Source organism: Sebastes fasciatus, chromosome 3, assembly GCF_043250625.1.
Source record: "Sebastes fasciatus isolate fSebFas1 chromosome 3, fSebFas1.pri, whole genome shotgun sequence".
Classification (NCBI taxonomy): Eukaryota; Metazoa; Chordata; class Actinopteri; order Perciformes; family Sebastidae; genus Sebastes; species Sebastes fasciatus.
The window spans coordinates 4,804,585-4,826,019 of NC_133797.1; the positions used below are offsets into that span (position 1 = coordinate 4,804,585).

Genomic DNA, 21,435 nt, shown 5'->3' on the forward strand with positions numbered 1-21,435 from the left:
TATGAGCAGATTGATTTGTGGGCTTTGACAATCCCCCGGTAAATCTGTACGTTTCCGCTGAGTAAATGACATTTTCAGATGTTCTCTCCGTGGTTGGAGAAATATAAATGGAGGGGCTTTATTGTACTTCAGTTTCCATGTATTCAGTGAAATGTAATTACTGTTGTGTATCCAGGAGATATTGTGATTAGCACAAAGGACGTATGAGCGCCCGAAGGAGCAAGGGCCTGGCTCAACGTTAGAATTATTTTCTTTCTCTTCGCCAAATGTGCCTTATCAGCACTTACGTGTAATCTGCCTGATCAATTTCACTGTCTGCATATTTACCTTCTATAATTAAAAAGTGACCCACCACTGGAGGAGGTAATTGTTACTCATGGAAAAGACGACACGGCGAACGAGGTCTTGTGTAAGAGAGTAGTCAAAATTCAGAATTCCTTTTTCTGATGGCTTCATAGTGTCAGTAAGACTGTTTGCATGAATGTCCTCAATTCCATAAGAAAGTCCAAAATTGTCCCCAACCTGACGAGGTACACAGACAGCGTCCCACAGCAAATATAGATAATGTCCTACAAGGAAATGTCAGAAAAGGCCGTGCGCATTTCTTGCAATTGCTTCACCTCAAAGTTTACCATTCCTCTCAAAAGGGGGAGAGAGTCACGCTCACAGAGCGGCTACAGAGCAGCGAAGAGGTGAGGTAAAGAGCAGCTGCTGACGGTGCAGAAAGATACTTTCTGAGACAACATGACCTTTTTAACATTACTCTAATATCTGGAGATCAGTCCACTGTTTTGTTGCTATAACTGAAAAAGAAATGTTTTAAATTTACCGTCTCCTGTGGCTGAGCTAAACCTGCAATATCTAATAAAGTACACAAACATTGGTCACTATCGAAAAAAAATCAAAGTTGTATTTTTCGATAATATAGCAATAGTGGTATGAGTTCATTTTTTTTTTTTGTCCAGTGCTATAAGAGCTGATTTAAAGGCTAAAGCCTGGCCTAGCATACTGCAAAATATATCGCTTTAACTGTTTCATACTGCATACTACTGAGGAACTCAGTACGTACTGTATACTGCTTTCTTTATTCGTCAGTAGTATGTAGTAGGTGGCCGTTTCATTTCATTATAAATATCATTTATATTTACTTTAGACAGAAAAAGGTTAAGAACTGTGTGGTAATTTGTAAATAATAGTAATAATCCACAATTAAAACCCCGTACTATATTCATTCATGGAGCTCTGCAAGTCACTGCATGTTCTACAACACTGTCCGGCACATATTTCAGAATAAAAGCCTTGTGTTAACAAATGAAGGAATTTTGTCCACAGAAAAAAACGCTTAAGGGCTTTTATTTTTAAATGAAAGCAGGAAGTATTGATTTAAAAATAAATCTTTACTTTTTTTCATCTTCGTGACATATTCTACAGATAGACATCGAAACTGTAGTAATGTTGCTGATGTGATGTCAATATACAGTCAATAGATCACTTTCACTGTCTGTGACCTATTCTACAGATATCTAGACATTGAAACTGTAGTAATGTTGCTGATATGATGTCAATATACTGTCAATAGATCACTTTCACTGTCTGTTGTTGCTGTGAACCTCTACAAGAGATCCAGCCAAACTGCGCGTGAGATCCGCGTCTTACGCGGGCAGTGTGGCTGCTCTAACCTGTTAACACGAACGCCTAATAAAAAACAACAGCTCCTGACGTTCCCAGTGTGAATGAGGCCTCAGACTTAGTACATCGGGCGCCCGCTCTACCAGGTGAGCTAACAGGGTGCCCCAAATCCACGAAGAAATTCAAAGAAATATCTAAAAGCTGATTGGAGACTGATCATGAAAAGCAGAAAGGAAAGACAAAAAAATGGTCAAATGTGGAATAGGGTTAATGGTAATGTTATAATAGACATTAGATTAGGCAGAATTGATGAATAGATTATCATTGTATTTGATCAGGGAATTTTTTTATACCAATAGTTCCCAATGCAAACTAAAGTATATTCATCATTTTGAAAACCGATGAAGGCAGAAAGTGTTTTGCTACTGGATTAGTGTGGATAACACTTTGAGTTCACACTTAAACATCCACAGTCCACCGCTCAACGGTACAGAAGATGGATGAGCAGCAGATGGTACAGTAAAAGCTGTTCTTAAAGTAACACTTAATCTGGCTATGATGGGATGGACTTTGCATATCGAGGGTGAGAAAAATGTTGTGTGCCTCGGTTAAAGAGTTGTATTACATGTTATTCTCTTCTCTGTGTTTATACTTTATTTTCTTCGGAGGTCTGTGTTTGTGGTAAGGGAGGTTTAAGGTCTGGTGGGTTCATGCAGTAGACTGGACTCATCTGGTCTAAGGGTTGAACATGTCAGTGCCTCCCTGATAGTGAGCAGTAGCTCTGGGGGTTGCGGAGTGTAGGTGGTGAAAGATGGGGAGGAAGTCTGTCGTTTTTTTTTTGTTTCTTTCTTCATGTTCACAATCTGCCGCGTATATTCTCTGCTCTGAAATCTAGAGTCAATCTTCACAGTATGCTGCACCATCCAATTTCATTTAAGGTAGTAGCAACCTCTCCTACTGGTTTCTGTAGCAGGTTTCCCTCCACTGTCTTCCACCATTGCGTCCAATCATCCCCGTCTCTTTAAGCAGCGATTCAATGGCAGGACAGGCCCATTTTTTACACTGATGCTTGGAATTAGGCAGACTTCTGTGGCGAGCTGGAGGCAACTGGAGCTAACTGGAGCAAGAAGAGCACAGCCCTTCAACATGGCACGGTATGATTGTTCTAAGGACCTCTAGCACTAGTCTCTAATGGTGGCTACATGTGATGGGGACAAATGAGATGCCTCAATCACAATCAGAATTATACTGCAATAACCACAATCAGGTGCATTCCCAAGTACGCTATTCACTTACAAGAAATTTGCCTTGGTGTTAAAAATATTAAGAGGAGGAAATAAAAATACAAGCAAAGTCCGAACATAAATATAAAATGGAAATAACCATAGAAATGAATAAATGTTACATAAAAAAATACTACGATAAATAACTGTTTATATCCATTGTGTCTCCTCAAGCTTGCTCTTTTACAGTGGCTTAGGTTTATTAGGACATTATTTTGTGTTATTTAATTCTTTACTCCCACAGAGGGGATGCTCTGTTACACATTACTTTAACTGAAATCTGTATTAAAAGCTGCACTAATCAATAGTTTGATATAGAAAATGATTAAAATCACTGTGTGTAACATGATAGGGATTACTCAACCCTGTGGACAAAGCCACAGAATATTATTACTCAACTCTGCAGTTCCCCTCAACTCAATATTTTTGGCTTCTTTTAGCTCATTGTTTTGTTTTTTCTTGATCACAAATTTCACTTTCATCAACCTCAACAGCAGCAGGCATCTGTTTTCAGTCAAAATGCTCCAATAAACCCACTGTATGCTACCTACCCAGCAGGAAACGACAGACAAAGTTAGTGAATAGTTTAGCAGCTAAAGTGCCAAGTATTACCCTCGGGATTCGGTGGAGACCAAAACAGAGCTAAAAGGAGAGTGAATGTTGGACAAACATTTGTCAAGTGACCAACAACGCAATTAAATTAAAGCTTCAGTAGGCAACAGTTTTTTGGCATCATTGGGCAAAAATTTTTTGCTTGGTATTTCCTCAGCAGATCTCAACATGGCTGCCGGGTCACAAACGTTCTCATTTTACAGCAAAACGGTACACTACAAGATGATTCTGGAAACATTTGAGGAGAGAAATAGGCATTACAGTAACAGAATATTGATTCATATTTGATTAGCGCTGCCTAGTTTGACCGTTTGATCAGAGTTCGCGGGTGATTGACAGCTGGCTCTCATAAACGGCAGCTGGACGGCAGACTCCAGATCAGCTCTGACTAGTTGTTTTCCTCCGGTCTGTGAAATCTTGCATATGCCATTAGGAGCACCGGAGGACACAGAGGCACATGCTTTTTTTTTCGGATCACCTGTCTCATGCAGTCGAGACCGGTTTATAAAAAAACACTTTTTTAATCATATTTGCTCCATTTCTACCGACTGCAGCTTTAATGCTAATGTTGTTCCATGTATGCTGGATGTGGTTGTGGCTTTACCGGTATGGTTTTACCTGTACAGTACAATAAGGTCCAGATAAGATTAATTTATTGACTTAAACATAGCCAGGTGTGCGGAACGAATTAAGGCATTCATCGTCGGCTGATTTGACCCATACATATTAAGTAATAAGAAGAAACATCCTTTTGTTTTCTCGGAATAACGAGTTCATTAACTTGTGTTCTTGAGGCGTTAAAAAAATAATTGCAAACACGGCCATTCTCGGCTTCCTTACACCTGAGATGTATAAATTACAAATTTAAATGGTCAACCAAAAGCATTAAGTCCAAATAATATTCTGTACATTACAATTAAACAGCACATAAATAAAACTACCAAACAAGACGGATATGTTTCATTATTTTGACATTTCCAGGTATGCAAAATAACAAAGACTTTCTTGTCTCTGTCGATAAAATTACTGAATTAAGAGCATGTGAGGTCGGCATAATTACTAAAAAAATATATTTTTTCGTCATTTATTCACAACATATTTTAAAAGCATGCAATTAAAACAAAGATATGTAAATAACTATGATTAAAAAAATAATAGATTATTATTATTATTAGCTGTTGAACTTGTTGGATATAACACAGTAACCTACACGTTCCCTGTCCAGATAAATCATTTTTACTGGTTTAATTGTGTTTTGAAGTGCATTAGATTGTTTATAATAATCTTTAAAAAATTCAAAACAGGACTAAAAAAACCTGTGCCGCCCAGCCACAAACAATATGTGACAGCAATCAACCAAATTAGTCCAATTAGGTGAATTATTTAGACTAATTATCAAAATTAAATGATGTCATTGAAAATGTTTCTCTATGCTAAATTCCACATCTCAAGCTGTTTAACCCTCTTGCAACTTTCTCCAAACACAAACTAATCATCCCAGTGACAAAGGCAGGATTCATGAGGGGATTCTCGACGCTGTCTGGCTGAATAATACTCATTTTAATTCAGGATCATTTCAAACCAAAATCATGATATACATCATGTATATCATGTAAGGATCATTTAGAGAACAAGGGAAAGGACTGGTGGTCCCATTACATGGTGTCTCTATTATTGCTAAGCTGCTCTCAATGTCCATGACAGGAGAAATACTAAGAAAATGAAGGAATAAGGAGCTTTTACCTTCACAGGAAACCTTCAGTTAGCTGATTTATACCTCGTTGATGTGAAAAACAAGGTGAGACATACTGAGAGAGTTGAAAGTAATATCCAGCAGTTAGTGCACCTGCAGCTTCATGCTAATTCGTGAAAGAAAATCTCATTTATGTCTTTTTTTTTTCCAGGCAGCTGTTTCCTGTAACAGAAGGCCAGTGGATAACATATTCAACATCAGACACCATGAAAGCCCTTCAGCACATTATACTTTCATGCAAGGTCTATTTATTGCGGCAAAATGTCATTATTCCTCCTTAACCCTTAGCGTCTTTCACTGCTGCCACAGCACATTTCTAAATATGTGTTGAATCCATTGGCCGTGCTTTGCGTAGCGGCAGACGCTCGCTTGTTTCACTGCATAGATCTCATTACCTAAAATCTTTAGCTCTGAAACGGAAGGTCAGGGATCAGCAAATCCTCACTTCTGGCCAGGCTTATGATTCCATTCTGATGCAATTTTCCCTCTCCAGTTCCCTGATTATCACACTCCCGCCCGACCAATTTGATATCTCATCTGTCGAAGTTCAGACACATTCACTCTGCTTCAATTTTCACCAAGCTCTGGTACTGACAAAGCATTCCATGAGGCTGGTTTTGCAAAACAATTTAGAGCTTGCTTCTTTCTTTTAACTGTTGGCATGCACTCTTCTGTGACACCCTCTAAGCATAGATTGTACATCTGAGAAGCTGATCCATCAAGCATTTCATTTTTTGGTTTCATGAGCAAAACAGTTACCACTAACATCCTGGCCAAAAATATTTGGAAGTCAAAACTTAAAGATGCCCCCCCTACACACATGCACATGCACGAGCACCGCAGCATCGTAACTACTTCACAGGACCTCAATTCAACAACGCTACCTCATGACAAGTAACCGCGGCAGTGCTACTGCAGGGCTGAGTTTTCTCTTCCATTCTCCAGGAAACGTGCGGCGACGCGCTTTGAGTCCAGGCTGGTGCACGCCAAGGGAAGAGTATGGGCAGGGAGGCATCTGATTGGTTCTTTCCAAGCGGACAGCGAGGCAGTGATTGGTAGATGTTTTTACAGGATTACAGCAGCTACAGATGACGGCTCTTTTCCGATCCTTTTTCAGAGCTCATCAGTAATGGATCACTGTAAAGACCATTTCAACCAATATAACAAATAGTGTAACCTGGATTACATCGTCAACCCTGCCTTTAACTACATAAGTAATTACAAAATCCTCTGTTCCCGACTCTGTTAAGTGTGTAATTGTTTACCATTTTGAATCTATTTCAATCCTTCAAAAATAATATTTTTAATAAATGTAATAAACCTATCTTGGTTTGTTCCTTTGTCCGTCCTCTTAAGCCACAGTCCCACTTCCTCAGAAACTATTTATTACCATTTTCCTTCCCTCTTTGCCCTATTACCTGAGTGCCACACCCATCGACACATCTGCTTCCACATCCCTCATCTGCTCTGAAATTACCTGGCCATCCCCACCCACCTCCTCACCTGCATCTCATTGTCTAATCAGTCTCTCACTGCATATACCGGTTCACTTCCTTTGCTCCTGTTGTTGGTTCATCATTGCTGTATGGCGTTTTTGTTGCCTGTCCTGTCAACCTGTTACCTGCCTGCTGGACCTGCCTGTTTGGACTTCTGTCACCTGTTTGCCTGTAAGCTTCTTATTGAACTGTTCCTGTCTGCCTTGACTGTCTGCATTTGAGCCCTCCTTCCTCTGACAAGACACCAGGGGGTATCATTCACGATTTATAGATAAGGTCCCCAGAAAAATAGTTTGGGAAACTCTAACTTAGTACAATGCATGTCCCTCTGTTGTGCCCCACTGGCTAGCTCATGGCTGCCACTCTGCACTGCGCTCATATGGCGGTTACCACTGAAAACACCGTCCCGACCCACGGCGTCGCGGGAGCATAGTGCCCACCATCCGGGTACCGGTTTGTCCGGGACTGTCCCGGTTTCAAGCTGAAGTGTCCCGAGTCCCAACAACTATCAGCAAAACACACAAATGTCCCGGTTTTCAACAGTCACTAACAAATTGTCCCGGTTACATTTAATGCAGTTTTGAATCACAGAACCTTCCGTGTTTATGTGCACATGAACAGTCATTTTGCTCTGCTTATACCTCCCTCAGGACTGTCCACTCCTGTCAGTCATTCACCCAGTGCCTCCATCCTGGCCAAAATTTCCTCTGAGCTCCACAATTTTAATTATAATAGTCTACAGGGAGATGTGTGGCTGTGTCGAGCAACATGATGTGATAGAGATTGTTCGGGGTTCAAAACTAAACAATTTCCTCTGAGGAAAACTCTCTACAGGACTCCCAAACTGTCAGTGCGTCATGAGGGGGATAGCCATGTGATTAAAGGGGGAGAAAGTAGTGAATGTGATAAGTCATGATTATCACAGCCTCTAATCATTTTACTAATTAGCATAAAACAAAAAGTACACCTGAGGCTAAGGGAAAGGTATTCGGTCGTGAACCAAAGTACTGGACAAATAATAAATGTGATGATGGTGGTGGTGAACAAAAAATGGAGTCCTTGAGATATCTCAGTCTGGACTAAGATGGTGGACCAACTGATCAACAGTACCATATAAAGCTATGCTGCCAGCATGGCTTTGAAAGGGTCCAGTGGAGGCTACTAGCTACACAAGCAATTTTATCTAACAGAAGTGAATTATTTCCCATGGACATGGGGAAACGATAAACAAACACACACGGTAGGCTATCACCAGCTAATGCAAACGCTGGAAGCCTTTCCAACAATTCCATAATGTTATCACAAAAACTAGCATCAGATGACTCTTAATTAGGTGTCTCTGTGGTGAAAAATGTCCCAACAGCTACACAAACAGGTGGCGAATGTGATTACAACAGTGTCAAGGTGGAGGGAAACTGTTTTAGCTTTGAGTGATTCTAGGAGGCACTGTAGATATGATTTATAGTGGACCAATTGACGAGCATTCACATAATATAGCCTGAAATGAATCCGCGGATCCAGCATCAATAAGATGCTCTGCCAGTGTAAGTTTGGGGGCTGCTTATAGCATCTGCAAATCAAGGTTCAGTTGTTCTAAAAAATATATTAGGACACTTTTATGTTGTTCCTGCTTCCACTCCCTCTGAGCCAGGGGAAGTGGTAGAGAATTGAATTGAGAAATAAAAAGCAGCAAAAAATAGGGTTAAATAATATTTGACACATACATTTAAGGGTTACATCTCACAAACATATACAAGTTTAAGCTGCTGTTTATCATCAATGCAGAATCGCAGCATGCATAAATGCAACTTTAATGTTGCCTATTATACCTGATTCCCTTTGATGCAGCCTTTCTTATGGACCTTTTTAAAGAGAGCTGCTTAGTGAGAGCCGTAAAGATTCAAGGGTGAATAATGTCCCGACTTTTCCTTATCAGGGTCTGACACGCTAGCTGAAATATTACCATAACAAGCTGCAGTGCATTTTCATGACTTAGCAGAATTGTTGGTGTCAGCAAAAGAAAATATGGCTACAACAACATGCACACACCCCTGATCTTAAAAAATTAAAGGGGAAAAAAAAGAAAAAAGAGGATACAAGAGCAGCATCCTTTGAAATGACATTCTTTATGTATTTGATGCTAATGTGTATCGCTAACTCCTCGACAAAAAGGCCACAGCAAAACATGCTCCGGGATCCTAATGTAGAACAAAACACATTTTTCTAACCACGCTGGGTGTTTCCATTAACAGTATCAGGCAAACAATCTCTAATAGCCTTCACAAGCTAGATGTTAGGGGGGGAAATGTAGAGCATTACCTCCCCAACCCTTTTTCAGGGGCGTCCAAAAAAAGGAAGCCTTTTCCCCTGTGTGCGCCGGGCGAGACATGACTAGGAGTCGTGCCAGGCACTTGCAAATGCGGTCGGTGCCCCTCAATAGAGATCCTTTAAGCTGCTATCAGCACAAATAGAACAGAAAGCTACTGCTTTACATTTTCATTGATTGAGGATTAACCTTTTCTTCTGATTAAAAAAAAAAAAAAAACTCTTTCAAAGAGGGATGCCTCAGTGTGGCCATTAGGCGGTATCTTGCCTTTTGTTCCCCACCACCACCCGCCGCCCCCATTATTGTCAGCAAATCTATGATATCCACGAGCAATGCTTCACAGCAGGGCTCTACCGAAGTGGACAGACGCTGCTATCACAGTAGCTGATGCTTCCAATCCCTTAAAGGATACTGTCTTGTATTTTAAGGGGTTGTTACACATTAGCAGCCTAAACCTATTTATATACAGAGATCATTCATACAATCAGTTCTGTGAAATTAGCAGGAGTTCGGAGCTATGTTCATTATTTCCCAACGTGCACAAACAGCTCACACCAGGCAGTTGAGTGTTTGCTTTAATGCGTACTCTTGTGATCCCACAGAGGGAGTGCATTCCAGAGACGGAATTTTAATATAATATATGCAAACAATTTTATAGTAAGCTGTGAATGTTAGGTGATAGCTTGGGCAAGAGGAACACAAAATTAACATGGCCGAGCTGGTCTTTTCGGCAGGGCCAGACCGCCCACGTGAGCAGTGCTCTTCCAGAGATTCCAGGTCTCACCACCTTTTTTCGGTTCACAGCAACAACAGACAGTGAAAATGATCTTTTGACTGTATATTGACATCATATCAGCAACATTACTACAGTTTCAATGTCTGTAGAATATGTCACAGACATAAAAAAAGTAAAGATTTATTTTTAAATAAACACGTCATGTTTCCGTTTTAAAATAAAAGCTCTCTAGCGTTTTTTTTCTGTGGAAAGAACTCCTTCATTTGTTAGCAAAAGGCTTTTATACTGAAATATTTACAGGACAGAGTGACTTGCAGGGCTCCATGAATGAATACAAAAACTGTGTTTTAATTGTGGATTATTATTATTATTATTATTTACAAATGAGCACACGCTTCTCTTTCTATTTAAAATAATTATAAATTACATTTATAATGAAATTAAATGACCATTATGAAAGGTAAACTCTATGTAGAAAGAAAGGGCTGGCAGCAACAGCCTGGCAGAAGCAGAAACACTGCCTGTGTGGACGCCGCACGTGTGAGAGACGCAGCAGTTCAGCGAGGAAGCAGCCACGCGCTGCTGACGTGCCAAGTCTGGCCCGGCCATTTAGCTCTGTGCTAATCAGCCAAGATCATCCTACATATTTTTTTTAATTAGAAAAATTGAATAATAATTTAACTGGTTATGAAACAGTCTCAATGTAATACTGATGCCTCTATATGACCTACACAAGTAAACAAGACCATTAGCTATTTCTACATAGTTATTCTTAATGCCTGTCGTCGGTGTCACTGGGTCGGATTCCACACAAAACCAGATGAAATCATGCAGGTTCACCAGAAACTCCTTCAGCTCAGACTCCAGCAGGGCCTCTGACAGCGACCAGCCCACCGTGGACAGACCCAGATCTGGTTTCGCTGCCGCCTACGACCTGCAGTCGGAGCTCCGGCCGGAGGTGGAAAGTTCCGTGCCCGGCAGCTGAGGCTCCTCCTCTGGCAGAGCTTTGCCTCGCTGCACCGCCACACTGTTTGAGGCATATTGGCCGTATTGCTGGGGCCCGCTGGAGGGAAGGGAGGCACGGGAGAACCAGAACCAGGACTGCATGGGCCAGACTGTCGTGAAATGAGAGTTTTTCTAAAGGGACTCTGGTGCTCGGAAACACTACCGCCTTTGTCCACAAAATCAACGCCTAAAATAAAAGTTCCTCATAGTAGCAGCTTTAAATTCACGATATGCAAGAATTTTTGGATTTGGACAAACTGTTTCCAAGTAATGTAATGCATTATATTTAACAGATGTCATACAATTCACTCTTTTTATCTTTAAAAAGACAACAAACACACAATTTCAGAAACAAGTGAAACAATCTTAAAGTCAGAAAGGCATGATGTTGCAGAAGTTTTGGGGCCTTTTCCACTTAGAATCCTATTTATTACCTGCATATTATTGCTCATGAATTAAACATCATAGTACATTTGGAGGCAATGTTATCAATTTAGGGATTATGGCTTAGTTAAAATTCTCTAACTGATCCCCATAAAACAGCCACTTTACATGCATTGTATAGGCAAAAGGAGACGCTGCCTTCCTGTCATTTTGCAATTTCCAGATAAACGTATAATAAAGATTAATGGCTTGCATAAAAGAAAAGGCACGGGAGCTAAAGTAGAGTTTTAGAATAGCAGCATATCATAATGACACGAGTGTTTCAACTGTCTGGACTGAATCACCGCATCGACCTGAGACTGCACTGCAGCACCGCTCCCGCCTCATCGTGACTCACCAACAATCAAAAAACAAGGAATCAAAGAGGTGATTATTGAGCAATATAAGTTCACTTGTTCTTTGTGTTTAAGTCTTCCAGAGGGATAAGAAATAAAGTCCTGCTTAAATGCTGGAGTTTACAGCAATTAACAAAGAGCAAGGGGGGACTTGTGACGGCACTGTAAATAGTTAACTTAAAAGCAAAAGTGCTCAGCGATATACAACCCGACATAATCCTTCCCCCATGTAATCAGTTTAAGGGAGAAACATCTCATTAGGGGGCCGGCAACGCAGCCACTGATCTCCATACAACAGCTGGCAAGGGCGCTATAAAGGGGCCACCATAGCTGATGCTCCTCACATTAACTTTCAACTTATGGATAGTGTGGCTCTTCTCCAGCGATATCTTCAGCCCCGCCATTATGACTGCCAAGGTCATGTCTGATGAAAACATGATGAAGCAGCAGTTTATCTTCTCTCTTTTTTTTTTCTCTGCTTTCTCTCTCTTTCTCTCTCTCTCTCTCCTGGCTCAGAGTTATTGAACAGTGGGGGACCGCTGAGTTTTAATTACAAGAAGATCCGTGGAGTTAATTGAACATAACGCAGGCCCCCTAATTTCACTTTACAGCAAATCAAGATGTTAGTTATGTAAATTGTTTCCTGCGTCCCACTGGGGGACTGGGGACTTCTGCCAGACACCAAAGTCATTCTCTCAACACCGGCACCAAGCTGCTGTCTCTGCAACTTACCTGAAGGACTTTTTTATTAGAATTCTCTCTTAAAGATACTTCCTATATGCTCATTTTTTTCTTCTCTCTACCAGGGCAGCGCTAGGGCCACATATCTATATATACAACATTTATTAAAATGAGAAAGCACTCGGGGGATAGCGTATACCTCCAACCAAGGCTGCACAGTCCTCTACATTCTAATAATGTTTAAAAAAGCTTTAATCTGGATTGTAGATTTGGATCTGGATCAAAATACATATAGAGTGATAGACAATCATGCTGATTGACTGATGGCAGCCACGGACCTATATCCTCTCCTGCCACCTATATGGACAAAAGGGCAGTTTATATATGTGCCTCTGTCATATGAAGTTGGTTGCAACACAATGCATTCAAGAGTGATAGCAATTTGTCGGTGTAATTCAAAATCTTGGATGAGGATGTGAAGAATCAATAACTGTTTATGACACAGTGGTAAAACTAGATATAAAGGTACCCTGTGGATTTTTTTTTACCACTAGTAGCGATATGGAACTATGTTTTTAAGAGTGGGTTCCCATTTTGCTTGTATGACATGTTTAAATATTTCAGTGTACCCATATCAAATGTTATCAGCAGATGGTGAAATAAGGTCCTGTTCAGACCTGATATTAACACGCGTCCTCAGTGATCGCATCACAAGTGGACAGCTCTATGTACAGGTGTGAACGCACTCAGGACGCATTGAGATCGGATCTTTCAGACCACATTCAGAGGTGGTCTGGGCCACATATGACCACATTCTTTTAGCAGTGTGTACGCGAATGGGCCACATCAAGGACCGCCTACTCAACTGACGTCCAGCTAGGATCCGCTGCGATCCGCGGGTCTCACCGCGCTCCTCATGTGAATAGACAGGCAGACGAGCGCTTGTCTGCCTCTCAGCGTGGAAACGGCTTCTGTGCTCTGCTATATTCTGTCGGTACAACTGTACTTTATTGAAATATATATTGTTTATACAGACTATCAGACTAGGCACGCAAAGTGCATTATTATCATACTGTTGGAGACGTGTTGGTGTTTTTATTCCGCTGCTTTGCACTGTCTCTCCTTCCCCGGCTCTCCGAAGCTCTATACACCGCCGTTACCTGGTAAAGTCAGCGGTTCCAGCGGCGCAGAGGTCCCCGGCCCAATAGCTTGTTATTTTGATGTTGATAAAATGTACCCGAATCCACGAATATCTAGGATATTACTACTGACATTCCTGTAATGTTGCGTTACAAGGTCTGCTGTATTAGCTATGTATTTACTACATGTTTATTTGCATATAGAGCGCGGAAGTGAGATCGGATCACAAGTGGTCACTCAACACGCATGTGGAGACGCATTGTAATGCCAGTCAAGAACAGACGTACTTAAGCTGTCCACTTTGTGTTTGGATCACTCAGGACGCATGTTAATACCAGGTCTGAAAAGGTCCTAAGTCAAAGCTGACTTTTGGTTTCACCTGGGACACGAACAGCGGTCTCCGGGGTGAAAGTCCTGTGTTTGTTTGCCGCTCTGTATCACCTGACTTTTTTCCGCTGAAAACGCCCATTCAATCGACTGATAACTTTCAAAGTGAGTGGAAGAATAAATGACTGTTTTTGAAGCAGTGTGGGAACTCAAAAGATTCTATTATCATATATAACCTGATGGTTAAAGAGCAATCTTTATGTGATTACAGCACAAGTCTGTCTGAAAAATTGGTGCAGTGGGTAGTTTTTGTTGCAGATCTGAGGCAGTAGAACTACCTTGTTTGAACATCTTTGTTCAGTCTACCTCCCAGGTGGAAGAAATAACAGATCTGTCACCATTGTAAGCTTCTTCTTTTTTATTTCTTATTTTTTTTTATTGGTGCAATACAATGTCTGGGGGCAATCCCAGATGGAAAGTTTAGCAGTGCACCGATCCCCTCCGATGGGTCTGGGGGTGGCCCACGGCGACAACTCCTACAAAATGATGCCAACAAAACTCTCAACAATAATAATAAAATCCATTAATGATTATACCTCCGGGGTGGACCCTGCTGTCCTGCCCCCTGTTGTCCCTGAGTCTGCCCTATGGTCCCACCACACTCATACTTGCCAACCTTGAGTTCTCAAAAATAGGGAGTATTTTATAACCAAAGCAGGGGAGTCTGGGGTTTTCTTCTTTCTTTGTTTCCTTCATTCTGGTGACTTTTAAAGTATGAAAATAAAAAAAAACAATAAGTACATTGCAACAGCATCTTTTTGTTAAATAGGCCTACTTTTAATTCTCAGGAAAGAGAACTGAATAATTCGCCCCTCTGGCGTAAACTTGTGAATCTCTGGTATAAACTAGACTAATATTCATCAGTGTTCATTCATTCATTTTTGCCCCTGCTGGAGTCTTGTTTTCTCTTAGTACTCTCCATTTCTCTCTCTGTCTCTCACTCAATGAAGGTCCTTTCAGACAAAATGCGACAACAGCACCACTGCGCTCTTATTTCCATTGGCCAGTGCCACGCCACGCGGGCTATGCTGTGATGCTGTGATGTGCGGCGAGCACAGCTCAAACCGCGCCGCGTTGTCGCGAGCAGCTCTCCTCCGCTGGGGAAAAGACATAGGTGTAGCTCTGTCGCCATCCGGGTGGAAACAGTAGGGCTTATACACTCTGTACAGTTCCAGAAACATGTTGAGATAATGAAAAGGAGAAAACAAAAGGTTTGAAATATTGCAATAAATCAGGAGAAATATGGGAGAATTGTTACCCCGGGAGGAAACCGGGAGAGGTGGATGAAAAACGTGAGTCTCCCATGAAAATCAGGAGGGTTGGCAAGTATTCCCCAACTTTACTTCTCAATGTCCTTCTGTCTGTATGTTTTAACACCCTCTAATCATCCTATGTCTTCTTTCTATTCCAGCGGGATTTGCACCTTCACCATAAATCAGGCATACATACGCAGTAAATACATTTTGGAAGACTGGCAGCTGCAGAGAGCCAGCTGTAGCACGACCGCATGCTATGGAGCATTTTAATGTGATCAAATAGATTAGAAGGAATCCTTTACTGCTGACAAGGTGCTAACCGTAGCCTGCGTCTTAAGGCTCTTTTCCAATATGCCAAGGACTTATGGGAACACAGCGAAAGACTGAAATCTCTGATCCAATTTGGAAACAATGTGGCGCAATTCAATTCATCAGTACATAAACTTGAACGTAACTAGGGATTAAGTTTGTTGGGATGATTTGATTGTAAAGCAATGATGAGGTCTAAAAGGGGAGAGAAGCGCAAATGGAAAATCTTGCATTCTGAATGTAACACCACTGAGCTGTAAAAGGCGGAGGACGCTCTGCATGTCTTGATTGAATCACGCTCTCTTATAAGAGCTGATTGGCTAGCAAATGTCGAGACAGGTTTTTGTTTAAAAGTCCCGTGACACCGAGCACAACTGGTTGTGCAGGTGGTTCATTCACCCAGTTTCCCATAAGGTCTGTTTGCACTCCGGGCCTCGTGGGAAATCCCGAAACAGCCCCGGGCATTGGTTGATAACAAAAGAAAGTGTTCCGTCCCCTACCCTCCCCCCCTCTCTCTCCGTCTCCACCCGGGCCTTATCTTAAATACCTTGAAGTGGATGGAGGCCCTGGTATGTTGGAAGCTGTCAGTAGCGCTCCAATGAGAGAGGCCTCTCTGGGGCTGATAGGACTGCGGGTAGCTCCATATTCGACACAACACGAGGCAGTATTACACAGCTGGCCTGTACATTTTTCATATGCTGCTGCTGAAATTGCCTCGAAAAAAAGAGCAGCGCTCTAATTCTATAAAATATGGAAGAAGGGTGCCTAAAGAAATGATGCACGGACTGAAAAGGGAATTTCTAATCCCTCCTTTACTGTCTTGAAAGAGCTCAAGCGAAACATAGACTGTATTCGAAACCACCTACTACAGACTACTGACGAATAAAGTATGCAGTATACAGTACATACTGCATTCCTTAGTAGTATGCAGTATGAAACAGTTAAAGCGATGTATTTTGCAGTATGCTAGGCCAGGCTTTAGCCTTTAAACCAGCTCTTAAAGCACTACTATTTATTCTAACAGCTCATAGTGAAGTGAGACAAACAGGATCATCAGACAGGAAATAGAAAACAGTGCTCGACAAAATGTACTCAAACTGCTTGTTCAGTTACAGAAACTAAACAGTGGACTGATCTCCCTCCAGATATTAGAGTAATGTTAAAAAGGGTCATGTTGTCTCAGCAGGAATCTCTCATTTGTGTTGTGACATTTAAACAAACTATCCGTCTACAAGGAAATAAAAGCTAGAGAGAGCTCCAGCCAGCTCATAGCGGTCTGTGAGCGTGACCGCGAGGCAGCGACCGCGGCAGGCGCTAGCTATCTGTCACGGCAGGTTGTGGAGTTTCTAAACTCCGACAACGTTGGAGCAAATGTTCAATTCGCCATCTAATATCGTAAAACTGTCAATACTCAAACGCTACACAGTTGATTTCTCGCCTCAAAAATGTTTACAAGTGATGAAATAGGTACGAAAAATGTAAAAAAACAAGCTGTTTTTGGCTGCTGTTGCTGTTGTAATCGTAGCCTGTGCCGTTCCAGCGCTTTGCATTGTGGGATAAAGTAGGCGAGGTAGACTGGTCCGATGCATACTGGAGATTTTTTTTCCAAAGACATCCGAGTACTTTAGGCATACTGGAGATTTTGCTCTTGTTCGCATATTACATGCTACATTTTGGCCAAATCAGTACGTACTACTAGTGTAGAATGCGGTTTCGGATACAGCCAACGATCCAAAAAGTTAACAAGCCACTCATTTGACGCAGAACAATACATTCCGTCCGTTCTCCCCAATTTCGTTCCATCCCCCTGTGACCTCACCACACATTGTAGATGGCTTTCAGCTCAGCAGGATCCTTCTAAAAGCCCCCAAGAACTCAATAGGACAGCATGAGTCCTTGTGATTTGCCACAAGAAGCGCCTTTACAAATACTTGGAACAGACATGACGACCTCTCTTCCACACTGGGCCAGACCGCGGGCTATTTCGCCACTCCAGAGTGTCCGCTTAAGTGAACGACACATAGTGTTCCTCTGAGGGATCCACTGTCAAAGCCCTCATGGTGAGCACTGCTTGCATCAGTTTCCAAGATAAGATGGCAAGTGAGAGACTTGGGAGAGTAAAGTCGAGGCGAAGGCACGGCACTTACTTAAATGTCATACTGTCTATTTAATTTGCATGTGAGAAGCGTCAGGACCAGCGAGACTGCCAAGTCGCAGACAGCGGCGTTCTCCTCGTTGGCTCAAGCGTGATGGGAGGAGAATGCGGATCTCTGGGAAGACAGCGAGTTGGATATTGAATGTAGACATCACCGTTTAGTTCGAGAAGTCTGCAGATTATCATTAAAAACACATTTCGTACGGATCTTTGCAGGTGTTTCATGCAGCTGAACATTTTTTTTTTCTTCTACTTTTCCATGTCTTACATTTTTGTGACAAGGCACACCATCTGGGAGAATATGTCATATACAGTATTTAAAATCAAGTGGGTATTATTTTTTTTCCTCACATCTGCCATTCATGTTTCAGTCAGATCGGTTGGCCCAGAAAAAGATTTTAGAGGAGAGAGAGTAAATCTCAGTTTCCCCTTGTGCCCCCCCAAAACTCTGTGGGTGTTGTAATAATTACAACTGCTCAAATCAGAGCAAACAGAGCCAAATATCACAGGTAGGAGAAACAAAATGATGTCTGTGTTCCCTGGGAATGAAGAAAAAAAAAAGGCTTGGCACAGAACGGGACCAGCGATGCCTTGTTCTTCATTCTCATCCTCTTCATGGTTTCCCATTTCTCCTTTTCCTTCTCATCCTTACAGAGCAACTAAATATGTTCGTAAGTTTCCTGGTTCTCTATATTTATCAGAAGAGAACAAAAAACAAAAAATGGCTTTGGCGGGGTGAAAGACAAAGGATGCTGTGTTTTTCCAATTTTTTTTTTACTTTTTGTTTTTGATACTGTATGTTGCCTTGGGTTCATTTATGATGCTTTTAGACTGTTATCTGTTTTTAAAGGGGACCTACTGTACATGCTCATTCCCAGGTTCATACATATATATTTGGGTTACTACTAGAACATGTTTACATGCTTTAATGTTCAAAAACAAACACATTATTTGTCTCATACTGTCTGTCTGAATACAGTGCCTTCAGAAAGTATTCAGACCCCTTCACTTTTTTCACATTTTGTTATGTTGCAGCCTTATGATAAAATCAATAAAATTACTTTTTTCCCTCATCAATCTACATGCAATACACCACAATGACAATGTTGAAACAGAATTTTAGAAATGTTTGCAAATTTATTAAAAAGGAAAAACTGATATCAAATTTTCTTAAGTATTCAGACCCTTTACTCAGTATTGAGTTGAAGCAACTTTGGCAGCGATTAGAGCATCGAGTCTTCTTGGGTATGACGTGACAAGCTTTGCACACCTGGATTTGGGGAGTTTCTGCCATTCTTCTCTGCAGATCCTCTTAAGCTCTGTCAGGTTGGATGGGAATCGTCGGTGGAGACTCATCTTCAGGTCTCTCCAGAGATGTTCGATTGGGTTGAAGTCAGGGCTCTGGCTGGGCCACTCAAGGACATTCACAGAGTTGGCCCTAAGCCACTCCCGAGTTGTCTTGGCTGTGTGCTTAGGGTCATTGTCCTGTTGGAAGGTGAACCTTCAGCCCAGTCTGAGGTCCTGAGCGCTCTGGACCAGCTTTTCATTAAGAATATCTCTGTACTTTGCTCCGTTCATCTTTCCCTCAACCCTGACCAGTCACCCAGTCCATGCCGCTGAAAAACACCCCCAAAGCATGATGCTGCCACCACCATGCTTCACCGTTGGGGTGGTATTGGGCAGGTGATGAGCAGTGCCTGGATTCCTTCAGACATAACGCTTAGAATTGAGGCCAAGAGAATCTTGTTTCTCACAGCCTGAGTGTCCTTTAGGTGCCTTTTTGCAAACTCCAAGCAGGCTTTCATATCCGTCTGGCCACTCTGCCATAAAGCCCAGATGGGTGAAGTGTTGCAGTGAAGGTTGTCCTACTGGAAGTTTCTCCCATCTCCACACAGGATCTCTGGAGCTCAGCCAGAGTGACCATTGGGTTCTTGGTCACCTCTCTTACCTAGGCCCTTCTCCCCCCACTGCTCAGTTTGGCCGGGCGGCCAGCTATAGTGAGAGTCCTGGTTGTTCCAAACTTCTTCCTTTTAAGAATTATGGAGGCCACTGTGCTCTTGGGGACCTTCAATGCTGCAGAATTTTGTGTAGCCTTCCCCAGATCTGTGCCTCGACACAATCCTGTCTCTGAGCTCTTCGGGCATTTCCTTCCACTTCATGGTTTGGTTTTTGCTCTGATATGCATTATCAGCTGTGAGACCTTATATGGACAGGACCGTTCCATTCCAAATCGTGTCCAATCAATTGAATTTACCACCGGTGGACTCCAGTCAAGGTGGAGAAACATCTCAAAGATGATCGAGGGAAATGGGAGGCACCTGAGCTAAATTTCAAGGGTCATAGCAAAGGGTCTGAATACTTATGTCAATGTGATATTTCAGTTTTTCTTTTTTTATAAATTAGCAAAAATTTCTAAAATTCTGTTTCTGCTTTGTCATTGTGGTGTATTGAGTGTTGATGAGGAAAAAAAGTAATTTTATCGATTTTAGCATAAGGCTGCAACATAACAAAATGTGAAAAAAGTGAAGGGGTCTGAATACTTTCTGAAGGCACTGTATACCTGTATTCAACTTTATTCGTTTTTGTTTAGTTTAGTTTTAATAGTTTCTGTCTCAACTACACTCCATTCTCTTTTAGTTCTGTAATATTTTTGCACATGTTGAGTTTCGCACATCTACATTAGCACATTTACTACCTTAATTATGATTTTTTTATTAAAGTACAAAACATTGTAATTTGCATACTTTGCTAATGTATAGAGTGGATTATTCTATGTTCATAATTTAGATTTGTTTATGCTAGTAGTCAGGTATATTTATAGTGTACTTCAATATTCTTGGATATATTTCCCTAGTGTTGACATGACGTGCATTGCCTGGATAACCCAATAACCCAATAATTTCCCAATTTGGGAACAATAAAGTACATCTATCTATTCATCTATCTATCTATCTATTCACCCTCTGTCTGAAACGCTCTGTTTTAGCACCTGTCTCTTTAAGACCCCTTTCTGAAAAAGCCCAGTCTGCTCTGATTTGCTTGTGAGAAAAATAGAGTGCACCTTTGTAAAACGTAGCTCTCAGGCTGTGGACGGTATATTCAAATGAGCCTGCATGTGACATAGGAAGGGGAGCCACATGTGATTGGCTTGTTGAATCACATGTTTTCTGATTTAGACAGCCCACAAAAAACTGACTGGGTTGTCGTATTTCACAGATTGTGGGTTGGTAGACACTCCAGATTTTTCATGATATGTCCCCTTTAAAGGTCACATATTATACTCCATTTAAACTAGTTATTATAGGTCTCAGACACCTCCAAACCATGTCTCTGAAGTTTTTTTTTCAAAAAAACAATCAGATCATGCATTCCAGCATGTCTCTATAACCTCTGTTTCAGCCCATTTCCAAAAGTGCTGATTTCTGTGTCTGTAGCTCTGTAGGTCTCATATTATGCTCATTTCCAGGTTCATAGATGTATTTTAATGTTGCACTAGAACATGTTTACATGCTGCAATGTTCAAAAAACCCTTTATTCTTCTCATACTGCAGCCTGAGTCTGCCTGCCTCGGAGCCTAATTCAGCCTCTGTCTGAAAACCCCTGATTCACAGCCTGTCTCCTCCCACTCTGCTCTGATTGGTCAGCGTTTTCTGTCAATCAAACGTCCTCAACAACACAGCGTCACCCTCTCCCCCTCCCTCCCGGAGAAGCTCTGGAGAGAGGAGTGGAGAGAGAGGAGCTAGAATAAAGTTTATAAACCACTTTAAAGTTTATAAACCAGAAACTTCACCCAGCGCACGTTACCGGAGGAATCTGATCAGAAATCGGCGACACATGATGAACATCTGCGGTCCAGATTCCAGGTTCTCCTGACGGTTTCTCTCAGGT

At 41.6% G+C, this 21,435-nt stretch overlaps 1 protein-coding gene and 1 long non-coding RNA gene across 4 annotated transcripts in view; one reads left to right on the forward strand and one right to left on the reverse strand.

Moving 5' to 3' along the window:
* Positions 1-21,435, reverse strand: part of sorcs1 (sortilin-related VPS10 domain containing receptor 1) — a 215,061-nt gene that overhangs the window by 134,670 nt on the left and 58,956 nt on the right. The window lies entirely within an intron of this gene.
* Positions 21,105-21,435, forward strand: part of LOC141765156 (uncharacterized) — a 297,228-nt gene continuing 296,897 nt past the window's right edge. For all 3 annotated transcript variants that reach the window (XR_012593391.1, XR_012593390.1, XR_012593392.1), the window contains exon 1: positions 21,105-21,433. This is a non-coding gene — a long non-coding RNA (uncharacterized LOC141765156). The remainder of the gene's footprint in view (positions 21,434-21,435) is intronic.